This window comes from Trichomycterus rosablanca, chromosome 17 (assembly GCF_030014385.1).
Source record: "Trichomycterus rosablanca isolate fTriRos1 chromosome 17, fTriRos1.hap1, whole genome shotgun sequence".
In the NCBI taxonomy this organism is placed as follows: domain Eukaryota; kingdom Metazoa; phylum Chordata; class Actinopteri; order Siluriformes; family Trichomycteridae; genus Trichomycterus; species Trichomycterus rosablanca.
The window spans coordinates 12536645-12556149 of NC_086004.1; the positions used below are offsets into that span (position 1 = coordinate 12536645).

Below are 19505 nucleotides of genomic sequence, written 5' to 3' on the forward strand. Positions count from 1 at the left end.
AAATGAATAGATGATAAAAGGAATGTAAAGGATTAATATTGATTAATATAATACATGTTATAACACATATAACATCACCAACCTTGAGCACTAACAACAAGCACCTTAGACTCCAGTGCAGCATGCATCTGCCCAACTTTTATATGGGCAATAACAGATGTTACTCCTACATGGACAAGCACCACCTGTACAATAAGAATAATATTTGACAATGGTAGTTGTTGAGGTACTAGACTAATAATCAGAAGGTTTTAAGGTTTAAGCCTCAGTTTGAGGTGCCATTGTTTAGCACCTGAACAAGGCACTTAACCCTCAATTGCTTAAATTGTATTCAATCATATTTGTAAGCTGCTAAAAGTGTCAAAACATATGCCGCTCAGGTGGGGAAGCGGTAAAACACGCTAGCACACCAGAGCTGGGATTTCAAATACATCGTATCGAATCTCAGCTCTGCCATCTGGCTGGGCTGGGCGGCCACATGAACAACGATTGGCTGTTGTTCATAGGGTAGGACAAGCCAGATATAGACCTCATAACTGAGCAAATTACAACCTCTGCTGGCTGGTTGATGGCATCTGCACAGAGTCGAGGAATAATGCTGATCAGGGTGTGGCTCTCTGTACACAAAGCTGAGCGGCATATGAACTCGCCTCGTGCAGGTGAAAAGGTGCAGTCTCGCTCTCCTCAATCGAGGTGGGGGGCAGCAGCAGTAGAGAGAAAGCCAGTGTAAAATAAAGAGTGAAAAGCTTATCTAACAATGTTCTTAACGCTAAAAACGCTAAAACCAAAGACCAAGTCCGAAATCTTGGCGTTCTAATAGACTCAGATCTCACATTCACCAGCCATATAAAAACCATCACCAAAACAGCCTTCTACCATCTTGGAAATATAGCCAAAATCAAGGGTCTAGTGTGCCAACAAGACCTAGAGAAGCTGATCCATGCTTTTATCTCCAGTAGGGTGGACTATTGTAATGGTCTCTTAACTGGACTTCCCAAAAAGACCATTAAACAGTTACAGCTCATTCAGAACGCTGCTGCTAGAGTTTTAACTAAGACGAAGAGAACTGAGCACATCACTCCAGTTCTAAAATCTCTACACTGGCTACCGGTTAGTTACAGAATAGAATTTAAAGTGCTGCTACGGGTCTATAAATCACTGAATGGGTTCGGCCCAGAATACATCTCAGAAATGTTTAGAGAATATAAACCCAGTAGATCTCTTAGATCCATGGACTCAGGTCAGCTAGTTGAGCCCAGAGTCCAAACTAAACACGGTGAAGCAGCATTTAGCTGTTGGGCTGCATATAACTGGAACAGACTGCCAGGAGATATTAGATGTACCTTAAATGTAGAAATTTTTGCTATTACCCTCATTTTACCATATTTCTTTTAGTTTTTCATGCTCTTCTAAATTGTAGTGTATATTTTACTATATTTTCTTTTAGTTTTCATGTTCTTAATTTTTTATCTCTCTTGTTTTAATTTCATATTCCCTAAATTGTAGGTTATACTTTACAATATTTTCTATTAAATTTTCATGTCCTTAATTTTTTTTTATCTCTCTTGTTTGAATTTCATGTTGTCTTAATTGTAACTAAATGTTTGCAAGAAGTCTTTCTGAGGTTTTAGATCTCAGGAATGTTTTAATACTTTTAATTATTTTTTTTTCCTTATGTAAAGCACTTTGAATTGCCACTGTGTATGAAAGGTGCTATACAAATAAACTTGCCTTGCCTTGCCTTGCCTTAAAGTGTTCCTCATTAATCAGGTTCATTAATAACAGGTAAGGGAATCATGATTGGGTAAAAAAGGAGGATCCACCAAAGGATCAGTCTTTAAAAGGCCTCTTCCCGTGTAATATACAATTTGATATGAAATTCAAACTTCATATCTTCAATTTTCGTGTTTAGTGAGTTAACATTTGTCATTCGTGTAGCATTTAAGCCCCTCACGTTTACTGGTTTATTTGCACTATGAGGCGGTCCTAGCAATCCTACAGCAATTCAGTTAGCAATCGGTTAGCCAAAATGTCCAAGATGTCGCAGTGTAAAGCAGCTAAAAACACGACTCGGGTAAATGAGTTTGGAAAACTCCCAAGCAATTCTGTGGACACAGAGGGGACCACGTCAAAACAGCCTGTAATTTTAAGCCTGTAACACACTTCAATAAAATTGAAACATAGGCAAAAAATGACAGTGTTGCTAAAAGTTACAGCGTCCCTTATTAAACAGGTATATTGATAACTGGTAAGGGAATCATGATTGGGTATAAAAGGAGGATCCACCAAAGGGTCATTAGTTTAAAGCAATGATGGGTCGCTGCTCAGGTGGTGCAGCGATAAAAACACACACTGGAACACCAGAGCTGGGATCTCGAATACATTGTATCAAGTCTCAGCTCTGCCTGCCGTCTGGGCTGAGCAGCCACATGAACAACGATTGGCCTGTTGTTCATATAGGGGTGGGATATTAAAAGCCGGATAGGGACTCTCTCATAATTAATCAATCATAATTATTGGTGGAGAGGAAGCATGACGCAAGCGGGCAATTGGACACCCTAAAAAGGGAGAAAAAGGGAAGAAAATGCATAAACAAAAATATATAAAAAAAGCAATGATGGGTCATCATGATTAATGGCTTGCCACTTTGTGCCTTTTACCCTCTACTGTTCATAATATTGAGAAAAGTTTCAGGGAATTTGAAGAGATCTCAGTAAGTGTAGGGCAAAGCTGGAAACCACTGTTTAATGTGCATGATCTTTGAGCTCTCAGACATCACTGCATGAAAAACTGTCATACCACTGTGATAAATATAGCCACATGGGCTTGGGAGTACTTCGAAAAACCGTTAAGTCAAGTCAAGTCAAATTTATTTATATAGTGCTTTTTACAATGGACATTGTCTCAAAGCAACTGTCTCAAAGAATCCAGGACCAACAAACCAAAAAAAAAACATTGAGCAAGCCGAGGGCAACAGTGGCAAGGAAAAACTCCCCCATAATTACAGGAAGAAACCTTTAGAGGAACCAGACTCAGCAGGGACCCATCCTCTTTGGGTGGCCTGGAGGATACTTTAAATAAATAGGATTTACACCGTTGTCACTTAACACAGTGCACCGCTGCATCAACAAATGCATCCTGAAACTCTATTATGCGAAGAGAAAGCTGTATCAATTCTATGCAGAAATACACATAGGTTTTTTGGCCCCAGTTAAGGAAAGTGGAAATGTGTGCTGTGGTAAGATGAGTCCACATTTTGGCTTGTTTTTGGAAGGAGAAGACCCAGCAGATGAAGGGTACAAAAGCCTGTTCTGTCATGGTTTGTGGTGGATCAGGGACCAGAGCATGGATACCTTGCATAAGTGTGAAGGTACCATAGACGCACAGGCATATATTGAGATTTTCAAAAGACGTGTGCTGCCATCAATGCCAGGCCTCATTCTGCATGCACTATATGGGCAAAAAAAAAAAAAAAAGGGTTTTCAGCGCATGTTGCAAGCATAAAATTCTAAAATTGTCTATACACCGATTAGGCATAACATTATGACCACCTTCTTAATATTGTGTTGGTCCCCCTTTTGCTGCCCCACAAGCAACAAACTGTGATGCACTGTGTATTCTGACACCTTTCTATCAGAACCAGCATTAACTTCGGATCGGACCACACGGGCCAGCCTTCGCTCCCCACGTGCATCAATGAGCCTTGGCCACCCATGAACCTGTCACTGGTTTAACACTGTTCCTTCCTTGGACTACTTCTGATAGATACTGACCACTGCAGATCGGGAACACCCCAAAAGAGCTGCAGTTTTGGAGATGCTCTGACCCAGTCGTCTAGCCATCACAATTTGGCCCTTGTCAAACTCACTCAAATCCTTACGCTTGCCCATATGCTGCCTAATATATCCCACCCACTAACAGGTGCCGTGATGAAGAGATAATCAGTGTTATTCACTTCACCTGATAGTGGTCATAATGTTATGCCTAGTCAGTGTATTTAGATACTAGTTTACAGTTGGTCAGTAAAAATATAAAAATCTTTTTTGGACTTTTGTCAAATATTTAAAAGACTTAAGTTGTTTTATTGAATTTTATTGCATGAAATTCTGTGATTTTGATTCTAAAATAACTACACTGCAATACAAAAATACCTTTAATTACATGTTTTATCAACCAGTATTCTTGTTTAACAGAAAATGAAGGTAAACAAGCAATAAAACATGCAATAAATGAGCCTTCATGATTACCTTTGAGGTCCAGAGAAGTTGACTCATCTTGCCAGCTTTGGATACAGTATGTGTGACAATTTCGCCATCATCTGGGATCCAAGGACCACAAATCCCCTTGCCTCTCTGTAACAATAATTAACAATAAATAAGTGTTTTTAATTAAATGTAAAGCATGTGTCCCTAAACAACTGCTTGTCAGTCATATCAGGCAGTTTATATTATCTTCTGATCACCTGACCATAATTCAAATCAAGTCAAATTCCACAACTATAGCCATTCCTAGTAATCTCCTCTATGCCATTGTGTCAAGGTTGATGTATTCAGTAGATCAGACTATAAAGCCACACATACTACACATGATTATGACCACTGGCATTAATATTGATTATGCTTCCCTTCTTTTGTGTCTCTAAGAGCATTTACTTTTCTGGGAAAGCTTTCCACGAGACTTCAGACTGTGTATGTGAGAATTTGTGCCTATTCTGTGAAATGACTGTTTGTGTGGTCAGACACTAATGTTGAATGAGAAGGCATGAGTGTTCCAGTGAATCCCGGAATTGGATATGTAATATCATAATTTACGTAATAGTAATCCTGAAATATGAGAGCTCTGCAGACTGAGTTGAATGGTGGCTCAGTTAATTGGCACACAGTCAAAGCCCCAATACTTCTTTCCCAGAGGAATACTAAAAGAAACAAAGCGCAAGACAAAAGCCACAAGGAGTCAGTTAGCCAAACCGATTCAGCCAAAGGAATCAGTGGCTACAAGCTTCTAAAAGAACTCTTTACAATAAAAAAAAAACAGCAATAATGGAAGAGTACTTTTTTCCACAATAAGCAAGGAGAATGCACACCAGCTGACTCCCTTTCAGACTGAGTATAAACGATGACTCAGTACCACAATGGTCTCTGGGCTTTTCTTAAATAGCCCCAGAATCAGGTGCCATACAGCTTCTGAGACCTGTAGTCCGTATGGGATTACAGTGAACTGATCTACACTTCCCGGTGTGTTTATATACAGTGCCTTGCAAAAGTATTCAGCCCCCTTGAACTTTTCAACCTTTTGCCATATTTCAGGCTTCAAACATAACGATATGAAATTGTAATTTTTTGTGAAGAATCAACAACAAGTGGGACACAATCGTGAAGTGGAACGAAATTTATTGGATATTTTAAACTTTTTTTAGAAATAAAAAACTGAAAAGTGGGGCGTGCAATATTATTCAGCCCCCTTGCGTTAATACTTTGTAGCGCCACCTTTTGCTGCGATTACAGCTGCAAGTCGCTTGGGGTATGTCTCTATCAGTTTTGCACATCGAGAGACAGAAATTTTTGCCCATTCTTCCTTGCAAAACAGCTCGAGCTCAGTGAGGTTGGATGGAGAGCGTTTGTGAACAGCAGTTTTCAGCTCTTTCCACAGATTCTCGATGGGATTCAGGTCTGGACTTTGACTTGGCCATTCTAACACCTGGATACGTTTATTTGTGAACCATTCCATTGTAGATTTTGCTTTATGTTTTGGATCATTGTCTTGTTGGAAGATAAATCTCCGTCCCAGTCTCAGGTCTTTTGCAGACTGCAACAGGTTTTCTTCCAGAATGGTCCTGTATTTGGCTCCATCCATCTTCCCATCAATTTTAACCATCTTCCCTGTCCCTGCTGAAGAAAAGCAGGCCCAAACCATGATGCTGCCACCACCATGTTTGACAGTGGGGATGGTGTGTTCAGGGTGATGAGCTGTGTTGCTTTTACGCCAAACATAACATTTTGCATTGTGGCCAAAAAGTTCGATTTTGGTTTCATCTGACCAGAGCACCTTCTTCCACATGTTTGGTGTGTCTCCCAGGTGACTTTTTATAGATATCTTTGAGAAATGGCTTTCTTCTTGCCACTCTTCCATAAAGGCCAGATTTGTGCAGTGTACGACTGATTGTGTCCTATGGACAGAGTCTCCCACCTCAGCTGTAGATCTCTGCAGTTCATTCAGAGTGATCATGGGCCTCTTGGCTGCATCTCTGATCAGTCTTCTCCTTGTTTGAGCTGAAAGTTTAGAGGGACGGCCGGGTCTTGGTAGATTTGCAGTGGTCTGATACTCCTTCCATTTCAATATGATCGCTTGCACAGTGCTCCTTGAGATGTTTAAAGCTTGGGAAATCTTTTTGTATCCAAATCCGGCTTTAAACTTCTCCACAACAGTATCTCGGACCTGCCTGGTGTGTTCCTTGGTCTTCATGATGCTCTCTGCGCTTTAAACAGAACTCTGAGACTGTCACAGAGCAGGTGCATTTATACGGAGACTTGATTACACACAGGTGGATTCTATTTATCACCATCAGTCATTTAGGTCAACATTGGATCATTCAGAGATCCTCACTGAACTTCTGGAGTGAGTTTGCTGCACTGAAAGTAAAGGGGCTGAATAATATTGCACGCCCCACTTTTTAGTTTTTCATTTCTAAAAAAAGTTAAAAAAATCCAATAAATTTCGTTCTACTTCACGATTGTGTCCCACTTGTTGTTGATTCTTCACAAAAAATTACAATTTCATATCGTTATGTTTGAAGCCTGAAATGTGGCAAAAGGTTGAAAAGTTCAAGGGGGCTGAATACTTTTGCAAGGCACTGTACATACATATAACATTAAAACCACCTCCTTGTTTCTACACTCACTGTCCATTTTATCAGCTCCACTTACAATATAGAAGCACTTTGTAGTTCTAAAATTACTGACTGTAGTCCATCTGTTTCTCTACATACCTTTTTAGCCTGCTTTAACCCTGTTCTTCAATGGTCAGGACCCCCACAGGACCACCACAGAGCAGGTATTATTTGGGGGGTAGATCATTCTCAGCACTGCAGTGACACTGACATGGTGGTGGTGTGTTAGTGTGTGTTGTGCTGGTATGAGTGGATCAGACACAGCAGTGCTGCTGGAGTTTTTAAATACCGTGTCCACTCACTGTCCACTCTATTAGACACTCCTACCTAGTTGGTCCACCTTGTAGATGTAAAGTCAGAGACGATCGCTCATCTATTGCTGCTGTTTGAGTTGGTCATCTTCTAGACCTTCATCAGTGGTCACAGGACGCTGCCCACAGGGCGCTGTTGGCTGGATATTTTTGGTTGGTGGACTATTCTCAGTCCAGCAGTGACAGTGAGGATCAGTGCTGCTGTGTCTGATCTACTCATACCAGCACAACACATACTAACACACCACCACCATGTCATTGTCAATGCAGTGCTGAGGATGACCCACCACCCAAATAATACCTACTTTGTGGTGGTCCTGGAAGAGTCCTGACCATTAAAGAACAGCATGAAAGAGGGCTAACAAAGCATGCAGAGAAACAGATGAACTACAGTCAGTAATTGTAGAACTACAAAATGCTTCTATATGGTAAGTGGAGCTGATAAAAAGGACAGTGAGTGTGGAAACAAGGAGGTAGTTCTAATGTTATGGCTGATCGATGTATATCTCTTTGTGTAATATAAAATTTTGTTTAATGATAAGAAATCATTTAGTGTGACAAATATGCAGTAACAAAGGTGATTAAATAGAAGGCAATGTACTATTTTACTGCTGATTTTATATTTTACTTATAGTTTTATCAGTTTAAACATTGAACAGAACAATAATACAAATGTGGAAAAACACACAACCCAATTTACTCCCCACCTACAGACATTTTAAAACACTGATGATAATAGAAAGACATTAGAAATGAGCAAATTCAGAAAAAATAAATAAATACATTTAAAAAAATTGTGGTAGCCAATCATTTTATGGCAAATGTACTGGCTATCTGATGTATCAAAAATTAGTAGCACATGTAAACTTACTGACCATAAGTGCGAGGGGGCAGGAGTGGATGTTGGCATGGTACACACAGCAGTTGTGCTCGTTAGCATTGTTCCAGTTAGAGGGGCAATCGTGTTCATTGCAGAATCGTTTAGCCTCTGAAGCATTACTGTAAAAAAAGAAAAGAAATACTCTAAGGCCATCATGAGACAATTGACTAGATTGGCTATTTAGGAAGCAGGTAAAGACATTGTGACTGAGTGTTCTTGAGGATTTTTGATTTAAGTGCTCAATTAAAGCAATCAAGATGATTACATCCCTGAAAGGGCAAGAAGGTGAAAGCTGGTATATTTTCAGATGTGTCTGATGTTTTCTTGTTCTTTTTTCACTTGAAATACAAAGCCAGTTTTATTAACGTAATGATTTGTAAAACGACAAAAAATGTCTTGACGGAGTACGTGAAGCATGTTGTAAATTTAGGTTTTACAATTTAGGGTTAAAATAACCCTTAATAACTTTTAGCTGCGATAAAATAACTTCTAAACATGCTGTGCTATCAGTGAGAAAGTAACAATATGGCTTACGTATGTTTAAAGTGTCTTTAAACAAAAAACATATTTTAATGTAATGTAATTGACTTTTAATTGTAGATTAAATTGTAGATTGTGTCATACTAATCACCATAGAGCAGTAGTAACAAGATTACATCCAAAAAAAAAACTCAATGTGATGTAAGTAATGTCGTAGTAATGAGATCCCTGAAAACTCTGACCTTTCTACCACTGATTAAAGCAAGCTGGGCAAATATGAACACGTATTAGGCAGTGATTAAAAAATTTTCATTCATTCATTGTCTGTTTTACCACTGCTTTATCCTATTCAGAATTGAGGTGGTACAATTCACCAGCCAAAAGGTAGGAAACACCCTGATCAGGTTGCTAGTCCATCACAGGGCAAATACACACACTGACACACACACAGTCATACCTTAATTTGACTGCAAGTTCTTGGACTGTAGAAGGAAACCAGATCCCCACGCAAACATGGGGAGAAAATTCAAATTCCACACAAAAAGGACCCAGACCACTCCACCTGGGAATCGAACTCAGGACTGTCTTGCTGTGAGGCGACAATGCTACCCACCGAGCCACTGTGCCACCTTGATCCAAGATTACGGTTATGTTATTGGAACTCTTTGTCTATTAATGAACCTAACTGATACTCCAATACAAAAATTCCCACTTGTTTACACCCAATTGCTTTCCAAATGTTGGTGATCTACCAGCTGTTGGTTTCCTGGCTCTAATCGTAAACTCACAGCTTACAATTCTAGATTTGATGTATTTGATATTGCAGGGGCATCTACTTTATCATGGATACATGGTTTTAAAAATTAGTCTGTTACCTTTTTTGGCTACATATACAAAAACGACTAAGAAAATAAATAATTTGATAGAGAAATTGCATACTACTAAAATCGGGTTAAAAACTCATTATTAAAAAGTGGAAGGACGGTGGGGAAACATCATCTTCGAGGAAGGAATGTGGTCGGAAAAAAATCTTGAATGATCGTGATCGGCGACCACGTTTGGTGAAATCAAATGGTAGAAAAACTCCAGTAGAACTCAGGGATATGTTTAATAGGGACAGTAAGAGCATTTCCACACGCACAATGTGAAGGGAACTCAAGGGATTGGGACTAAACAGCTGTGTAGCCTTAAGAAAACCACTTGTCAGTGAGGTTAACCGGCAAATATGACTTCAATTTGCTAGGGAGCATAAAGATTGGACTCTGGAGCAATGGCAGAAGGTCATGTGGTCTGATGAGTCCAGATTTACCCTGTTCCAGAATGATGTTCCCTTATGTTCCATCATGTCTAGTGCCTACCGTACAAGCATGAGGGGGCAGTGCTATGATCTGGGGTTGCTGCAGTTCAGGTCAGGTCTAGGTTCAGCAACGTTATGTGCCCAAAGAATGAGGTCAGCTGACTACCTGAACATACTGAACGACCAGATTATTCCATCAATGGCACGGGCATATTCCAAGATGACAATACCAGGATTCATCGGGCTCAAATTGTGAAAGAGTGGTTCAGGGAGCATGAGACATCATTTTCACACATCTTTGTCCAATGAAATATTAAAGTGTGTGACCTTTTTTGGTCAGACAGTGTATGTATGTAACTTGATATGTATAAAAGATACGTATAAAAGAAAACTTGATATATATATAATGAAACTCAATATATATGAAATGAATACTGATATACGTATATATATATATATATATATATATATATATATATATATATATATACTGTATATAATGTATATACAGTGTATCACAAAAGTGAGTACACCCCTCACATTTCTGCAAATATTTTATTATATCTTTTCATGGGACAACACTATAGAAATAAAACTTGGATATAACTTAGAGTAGTCAGTGTACAACTTGTATAGCAGTGTAGATTTACTGTCTTCTGAAAATAACTCAACACACAGCCATTAATGTCTAAATGGCTGGCAACATAAGTGAGTACACCCCACAGTGAACATGTCCAAATTGTGCCCAAAGTGTCAATATTTTGTGTGACCACCATTATTATCCAGCACTGCCTTAACCCTCCTGGGCATGGAATTCACCAGAGCTGCACAGGTTGCTACTGGAATCCTCTTCCACTCCACCATGATGACATCACAGAGCTGGTGGATGTTAGACACCTTGAACTCCTCCACCTTCCACTTGAGGATGCGCCACAGGTGCTCAATTGGGTTTAGTCCATCACCTTGTGCCCCTTAGCAATCTTCTTATAGCCCAGGCCATCTTTGTGGAGAGCAACAATTCTATTTCTCACATCCTCAGAGAGTTCTTTGCCATGAGGTGCCATGTTGAATATCCAGTGGCCAGTATGAGAGAATTGTACCCAAAACACCAAATTTAACAGCCCTGCTCCCCATTTACACCTGGGACCTTGACACATGACACCAGGGAGGGACAACGACACATTTGGGCACAATTTGGACATGTTCACTGTGGGGTGTACTCACTTATGTTGCCAGCTATTTAGACATTAATGGCTGTGTGTTGAGTTATTTTCAGAAGACAGTAAATCTACACTGCTATACAAGTTGTACACTGACTACTCTAAGTTATATCCAAGTTTTATTTCTATAGTGTTGTCCCATGAAAAGATATAATGAAATATTTGCAGAAATGTGAGGGGTGTACTCACTTTTGTGATACACTGTATATATCAGTTTTCATTTTATACATATCAAGTTTCATTTTATGTATATCAGTGTTTGCTATATATTTCCTGTTTGGCTTGCCATTATATATATATATATATATATATATATATATATATATATATATATATATATATATATATATATATATATATATACAGTGTATCACAAAAGTGAGTACACCCCTCACATTTCTGCAAATATTTCATTATATCTTTTCATGGGACAACACTATAGACATGAAACTTGGATATAACTTAGAGTAGTCAGTGTACAGCTTGTATAGCAGTGTAGATTTACTGTCTTCTGGAAATAACTCAACACACAGCCATTAATGTCTAAATAGCTGGCAACATAAGTGAGTACACCCCACAGTGAACATGTCCAAATTGTGCCCAAATGTGTCGTTGTCCCTCCCTGGTGTCATGTGTCAAGGTCCCAGGTGTAAATGGGGAGCAGGGCTGTTAAATTTGGTGTTTTGGGTACAATTCTCTCATACTGGCCACTGGATATTCAACATGGCACCTCATGGCAAAGAACTCTCTGAGGATGTGAGAAATAGAATTGTTGCTCTCCACAAAGATGGCCTGGGCTATAAGAAGATTGCTAACACCCTGAAACTGAGCTACAGCATGGTGGCCAAGGTCATACAGCGGTTTTCCAGGACAGGTTCCACTCGGAACAGGCTTCGCCAGGGTCGACCAAAGAAGTTGAGTCCACGTGTTCGGCGTGATATCCAGAGGTTGGCTTTAAAAAATAGACACATGAGTGCTGCCAGCATTGCTGCAGAGGTTGAAGACGTGGGAGGTCAGCCTGTCATTGCTCAGACCATACGCCGCACACTGCATCAACTGCATGGTCGTCATCCCAGAAGGAAGCTGACGCACAAGAAAGCCCGCAAACAGTTTGCTGAAGACAAGCAGTCCAAGAACATGGATTACTGGAATGCCCTGTGGTCTGACGAGACCAAGATAAACTTGTTTGGCTCAGATGGTGTCCAGCATGTGTGGCGGCGCCCTGGTGAGAAGTACCAAGACAACTGTATCCTGCCTACAGTCAAGCATGGTGGTGGTAGCATCATGGTCTTGGGCTGCATGAGTGTTGCTGGCACTGGGGAGCTGCAGTTCATTGAGGGAAACATGAATTCCAACATGTACTGTGACATTCTGAAACAGAGCATGATCCCCTCCCTTCGAAAACTGGGCCTCATGGCAGTTTTCCAACAGGATAACGACCCCAAACACAACCTCCAAGATGACAACTGCCTTGCTGAGGAAGCTGAAGGTAAAGGTGATGGACTAAACCCAATTGAGCACCTGTGGCGCATCCTCAAGTGGAAGGTGGAGGAGTTCAAGGTGTCTAACATCCACCAGCTCTGTGATGTCATCATGGAGGAGTGGAAGAGGATTCCAGTAGCAACCTGTGCAGCTCTGGTGAATTCCATGCCCAGGAGGGTTAAGGCAGTGCTGGATAATAATGGTGGTCACACAAAATATTGACACTTTGGGCACAATTTGGACATGTTCACTGTGGGGTGTACTCACTTATGTTGCCAGCCATTTAGACATTAATGGCTGTGTGTTGAGTTATTTTCAGAAGACAGTAAATCTACACTGCTATACAAGTTGTACACTGACTACTCTAAGTTATATATAAGTTTTAGTTCTATAGTGTTGTCCCATGAAAAGATATAATAAAATATTTGCAGAAATGTGAGGGGTGTACTCACTTTTGTGATACACTGTATATATATACTGTATATATATGAAACTGGGGCCCATGAGCTCCTAGTTACGCCACTGGTCTCCTCAGTGCCAAAACATCTTGTAAGAGTTGTTACAAGAAATGACAAAATTTCAAAGTGGTAAATGCTTTACCATCCCAACTGAAATGCAGGAATTGATGTATTTTAACAAATTAAATTAAGTTTACTAAGCAAAACATAAAATATCCTGGGTTCACACTGTCTGCAATAAAATAAAAGTCAAAGTAAATGTAAGAAACTGCTGTTTTTCCTTTTTTTTGTAATTTACATTTTCCATACTATTTACTATATTCCTTGTCTATTTTCTTCAGATTTAGGGTTACACATGTCAGCTATGTCATTATATCAGACTTAGAACTAGTAATATAATTTTCAGGCTTATGGTGGCAATACTGGCAATATACTGTGACCAAACTCACCCAAAGTGGAGGATTCTGTTCCTGACTGCATATTCGTAGAAAGAATCTGAAGCTGTGACAGCGTAGGTCACATTAAACTCTTCTCCGTCTGTTATTTTCTCTGGAGGACGCTGTACCCAGGACATGTCCAAACCTGTCAATAAAGTGAAATGTATTAGTTATGTGTTTTTAGGTGTCTGTATGTCTGTTGTTCCCACACATTGTTGATACATTGCATAGTCATATGTGTTTATATGTGAATAATCATTATTATTCAAATTAAAACATGGTATAGCAGGTCTGTGTGTTACAATTAAGGTTTGATGTCTGTTATCCTTTTTATTACGTTTTTTATTATCGGTCAAAGAGAATGTTTAAAAAAGTGACACTTTATTTTTATTTTATTTTATTATAAGTATGTTATAGTAAATATAAATATTAATTTTAATAAATTTTTCCAACTACCTTATTTACTTACACCTACACCCATCAGCCATAACATTAAAACCACCTTCTTGTTTCTACACACACTGTCCATTTTATCAGCTCCACTTACCATATAGAAGCACTTTGTAGTTCTACAATTACTGACTGTACTCCATCTATTTCTTTACATACTTTTTTAACCTGCTTTTACTCTGTTCTTCAATGGTCAGGACCCCCACAGGATCATCACAGACCAGGTATTATTTAGGTGGTGGATCATTCTCAGCACTGCAGTGATAATGGCATGGTGGTGCTGTGTTAGTGTGTTTTGCTGGTATGAGTGGATCAGACACAGCAGCACTGCTGGAGTTTTTAAATACCGTGTCCACTCACTGTCCACTCTATTAGACACTCCTACCTAGTTGGTCCACCTTGTAAATGTAAAGTCAGAGACGATCGCTCATCTACTGCTGCTGTTTGAACTGGTCATCTAGACCTTCATCAGTGATCACATGACGCTGCCCACAGGGAGCTGTTGGCTGGTTTGGTTGGTGGACTATTCTCAGTCCAGCAGTGACAGTGAGGTGTTTAAAAACTCCATCAGCATTGCTGTGTCTGATCCACTTATACCAGCACAACACACACTAGCACACCACCACCATGTCAGTGTCACTGCAGTGCTGAGAATAATCCACCACCCAAATAATACCTGCTCTGTAGTGGTCCTGTTGAAGAACAGCATGAAAGGGGGCTAACAAAGCATGCAGAGAAACAGATGGACTACAATCAGTAATTGTACATATAACTAAAAAGTGTTTCTATATGATAAGTGGAGCTGATAAAATGGACAGTGAGTGTAGAAATATGTATATACATAAATAATACAGTAATACAGAAATGTGATAGATTTATTTCATATCAGAATCAGAATCAGCTTTATTCGCCAAGTATGTTTACACACACAAGGAATTTGTTTCCGGCTGTTGTTAGCTCTCTACAATTTACAACAATACAATATACAGACAAGACTATGTAGACAATGTACAATTTTACATGTTCAGCAGATATGAATAAGATTAAGTATACTGTAATGTATTTAGATCAGTAAAAAGTAATTACAATATTTCATTCACTTGTGTTTAACCAAGCATTTGTTGTTACTTCCACCTGGATTCCAGTTTGCTTTTATTTTGCAAATTTGAACTACTTCTGCCTGGTTTTGTTGCCTATGATTCACAAACAAAATATGTTCAGCAAAGAGCAATAAGATGGAAGTTAAAATAAAAACACACGTCAAACAGATGAGGTGGAAGTAACAAAAATGCTTGGTTGTATTTTGATTTACGTCATGTGCACTTTTTTAATAATTGTGGTTAGCTAATACTAGCACGGTCAGGACCAGTTATAGCATGCATTGTGTGAAGATTATGAGTTATGAGTATGAGTAGTTGTTTCACTCATACTTAAATAAGTTAAACAGGTGTAAGAATATACAATAATACCACAAAAAAGGCCAACAAAGTCCAACTTGTTTTAAATAAGAATCAAGAATCAAGCAATGGGTTTTGCTTTTGTTTATATTAAAACAGATGTGTTGTTTTGACAATTTTGACATTCTTATAAAACAGATGACATACAGTATGTAAAAATCTTTGTAGATCTGTTTTATATAGATTTTGATTTAGATTTTAATTAATATATCAGATGCTTTGAATCATTGCTTTACATTCACTGTGTAATAACGCCACGTTCTTGTAGTTTACATACATCAATCAGGCATAACATTAAAACCACCTCCTTGTTTCTACACTCACTGTCCATTTTATCAGCTCTACTTACCATATAGAAGTACTTTGTAGTTCTACAGTTAGACTGACTGTAGTCCATCTGTTTCTCTGCATAATTTTTGAACATCCTTTTACTCCGTTCTTTAATGGTCAGGACCCCCACAGGACCACCACAGAGCAGGTATTATTTAGGTGGTGGATCATTCTCAGCACTGTAGTGACAATGACATGGTAGTGGTGTGTTAGTGTGTGTTGTGCTGGTATGAGTGAATAAGACACAACATTGCTGATGGAGTTTTTAAACACCTCACTGTCACTGCTGGACTAAGATTAGTCCACCAACCAAAAATATATCCAGCCAACAGCTCCTGGTGGCAGCATCCTGTGACCACTGATGAAGGTCTAGAATATGACCAACTCAAACAGCAGCTAAAGATGAGCGATCGTGTCTGACTTTACATCTACGAGGTGGACCAACTAGGTAGGAGTGTCTAATAGAGTGAACAGTGAGTGGACAACTCCAGCAGCACTTCTGTGTCTGATCCACTCATACCAGCACAACACACACTAACACACCACCACCATGTCAGTGTCACTACAGTGCTGAGAATGATCCACCACCCAAATAATACCTGCTCTGTGGTGGTCCTGACCATTAAGGAACAGGGTGAAAGGGGGCTAACAAAGTATGTAGAGAAACAGATGGACTACAGTCAGTAATTTTAGAACTACAAAGTGCTTCTATATGGTAAGTGGAACTGATAAAATGAACAGTGAGTGTAGAAACAAGGAGGTGGTCATAATGTGTATGTAGTTGGAAAATATGTGCATCAAAGGCATTTACATGTCTTGACCTGAGTTTAAAGTATAATATGGTCAAAACAGTAAATAATAAGAAAGCAACAAACTCCATCCAAACAAGAAAAAAAGCAAAATAGACCCAAAAATATATTAAATATACTGTATAGCATAGTATGCTAAACTACTGATAAAAGATATATACTTACCACCACAGCTGATCATGTTGTAATCATTTGGATCGGTTATCGGCCAGCAGTCATATTCATTATTATCTAAGTCATGCCAACAGTCAACCACCAGGACCTGGTGAAAAAGCTAATAAAATCATTATTCCTGCTATATACACTATATTTGAGCTAAGTTATCTTTAAAACAAGTTCTTTCAGCCCAGTTTAGGATCAAAAATCCTTCATGCTGGCTGTTGGGATGCAAATTATTGAGTCTGTCTTTGTCAGCATAACAGACACAAAGCCATTTTAAGGTAAGCTTACCCCTCATGCTCACTACAAGTGTTTCTGACACAGCAATAAAAGCAAAGCAGTTACTTTCCAGAATTAAATGTATCTAATGTTATATACACTCCAAAAACTATTGTAGTCAAAGCACATTCCAGAAATATATAGTGTATTTTCTACAGTAATGGATCTGTGTTTACAATACATCATATTTAACATTTTAATTCTACAATGTATACAAAACAAAACTGACGTTACTAGGAACAAGACTTACTAGTGTTAAGAAGAAAGCTAGGATGTAGTACAGAGCCATTGAAAACTGCTCCTCAGTGCGGGTGCAGACTGAACTAAATCAACAGGTGCTGTTTCTTTTGTTTCTTGGTTCGCCCCCTATTATTCAATCAGGAGAAGAGCCCTCTCTAATCCACGGGAGAACTCAACGTCAGTCTCAAGGAGAACTCAACGTCAGTCTGCACTAACAGAAAAGCTCAAATTGGGCCATACGTTTACAGTGTTTTACACTGTTTATTTGTGTATGATGTACTGTATATTGATAAAATTATTATTATTATTATTATTATTAATCATTTTATTTTATTTTAATCGACCGCTTTATCCTGGTCAGGCTCACCAATTTATTGCAGGTCATCAGCCATCCAATCCCACCCCCATCACACACAGCCAATCATGTCTGTGCAGACACCTGGCTGGCCAATAGCACTGCTGAAATTTGAATGGACTTTATTCAAGTGTTGTTTATTATTTTGTCCTAGCTCCTTCCTCTTTATCATAATTGTTAGTTTTTGTTTAAAATCTACCAATGGAAAAATTTTTATAATGGTGCAATTTACACAACATTTTTATAATAAATAAATTAAATTAGGTCACATTAGTCACAGGTGTATAAGGTTGGGATTTTTAGTATTAAAGTATTGTGGTACCTTGAAACTAAATGTTAATTGGTTCTGGGAGTGGTGTCGAGTTAAAAGTTGTTGAGTTATAAGGTATTTTTTCCCATAAGGTTGTATGGGAAATCTGTTAATGTGTTCCATGGCCACGTGGAACTGCATATATTTTAGGCTAATGTAAAATAATGGGATTGTTTTTGACACTTTTCCACTGAAAATACACAAATATAATATAATATAAACACTGAAACAAAAATCTATATTTTATTGTTTAGCACTTTACTTCTTTATTGTTTCCTTATGCTTCTTAATTGTGGAGATGCTTGATCTTGGAATATTGTGTAGCATTGCACAAAGCTTAACGTGACTTATTGTACTAAGCGAGGAATTTCATTAGTGGAGAGAACTTATGAGCAGTAATAATTAAGAGAGGTTTAGTGTCCCTGTGTCGTTCTTTTACTACATTAAGTCACGTTAAGCTTTTTTAAAATGCATTTTCTTCGCTTTTTCTCCCCCCTTTAGCGCATCCAATTGCCCAATTGCATCATGCTTCCTCTCTGCCTATGCCAATCCCTGCTCTGACTGAGGAGATTGAAGCAAACCCACGCCCCCTCCGACACGTGGGCAGCAAGCCGTATGCATCTTATCACCCACACATTGACGAGTGTTGTGCCACCTAGCGTTGTGTGCGGAGAGACACACCCTAAGAGCACTCTTTCGTCATCTCGGTGTAGGCACCTCTAATCAGCCAGCAGAGGTCGTAACTGCACCAGTCTGACAGACAGAAACCCATATCCGCCTCAGTCCCGCCCATCTGAACAACAGGCCAATCGTTGTTCATGTGGCCGCTCAGCCTCAGCCGGCAAGGCAGAGCTGAGATTCAATACGATGTATTCGAGATCCCAGCTCTGGTTGCAGCATGTTTTTACGAGTTAAGCTTTTTTTAACGATAATTGATTTATCGTTTATCTGACTCTCTCAGAAAAGCTGATTCTCACAATTTCTCAGAACCCCGAGCTATAACACAAGTTTAAAAGTGAAACAGGAGGAAAATCCAGCTACACACAGATACATGTGGAGCTTTCAGAGTGAATTTGATGGTTATTTCTTACAAATGCAGATTCGTCTCATATTCGCACTTTGATGAAGTTTTACCGCACCGCTCAAGCCAAGCGCTGAACAGAACGCCAGTCACGCACACATCAAGTTTAAGGGTACAAATTCCTCATCGAAGGGCATTGAGAGAGTTTAGGGGACAGCGAGTTACAAGGTACCACTGTAATCCTGTTTATTTAAACAGACAAATTCACTGTACAAGATGGATCTCAGAATTGGCCCTTGTCTGTGTGCTTTGCAGTAACTTTCCTGTTTACAGCAGGCCAGTGGCAAAAGCGTAAATGGTTTCTTTAAATATATGGCCTTTGGGTTAGAGGTAATTGGTGAAGAATTCTGTTTTCACAGGAAGAGTAGCTTGTCTATTCCGGCTATCTGGTAGCCACAAATGACAGTTTTAGTTAGAAAATAAGTCATGCTAACAATAACCCAGTGACTTGTAGTACCTGCAGATGTCATGTGAATAGCTTCTTCTATGTATTGCATCAGACTCGGTTAATGAGTAATGCATCTCAGACCATCCCAGCAATGAGAAAAAAACATGTCTGCAGTCATGTCTACAGCTGAGTCAGT

At 39.1% G+C, this 19505-nt stretch overlaps 1 pseudogene; it reads right to left on the reverse strand.

The window, feature by feature from the left end:
- Window positions 1-17224, reverse strand: part of LOC134331862 (atrial natriuretic peptide receptor 2-like) — a 40201-nt pseudogene extending 22977 nt beyond the window's left edge.
- Window positions 17225-19505: the final 2281 nt, after the last annotated feature.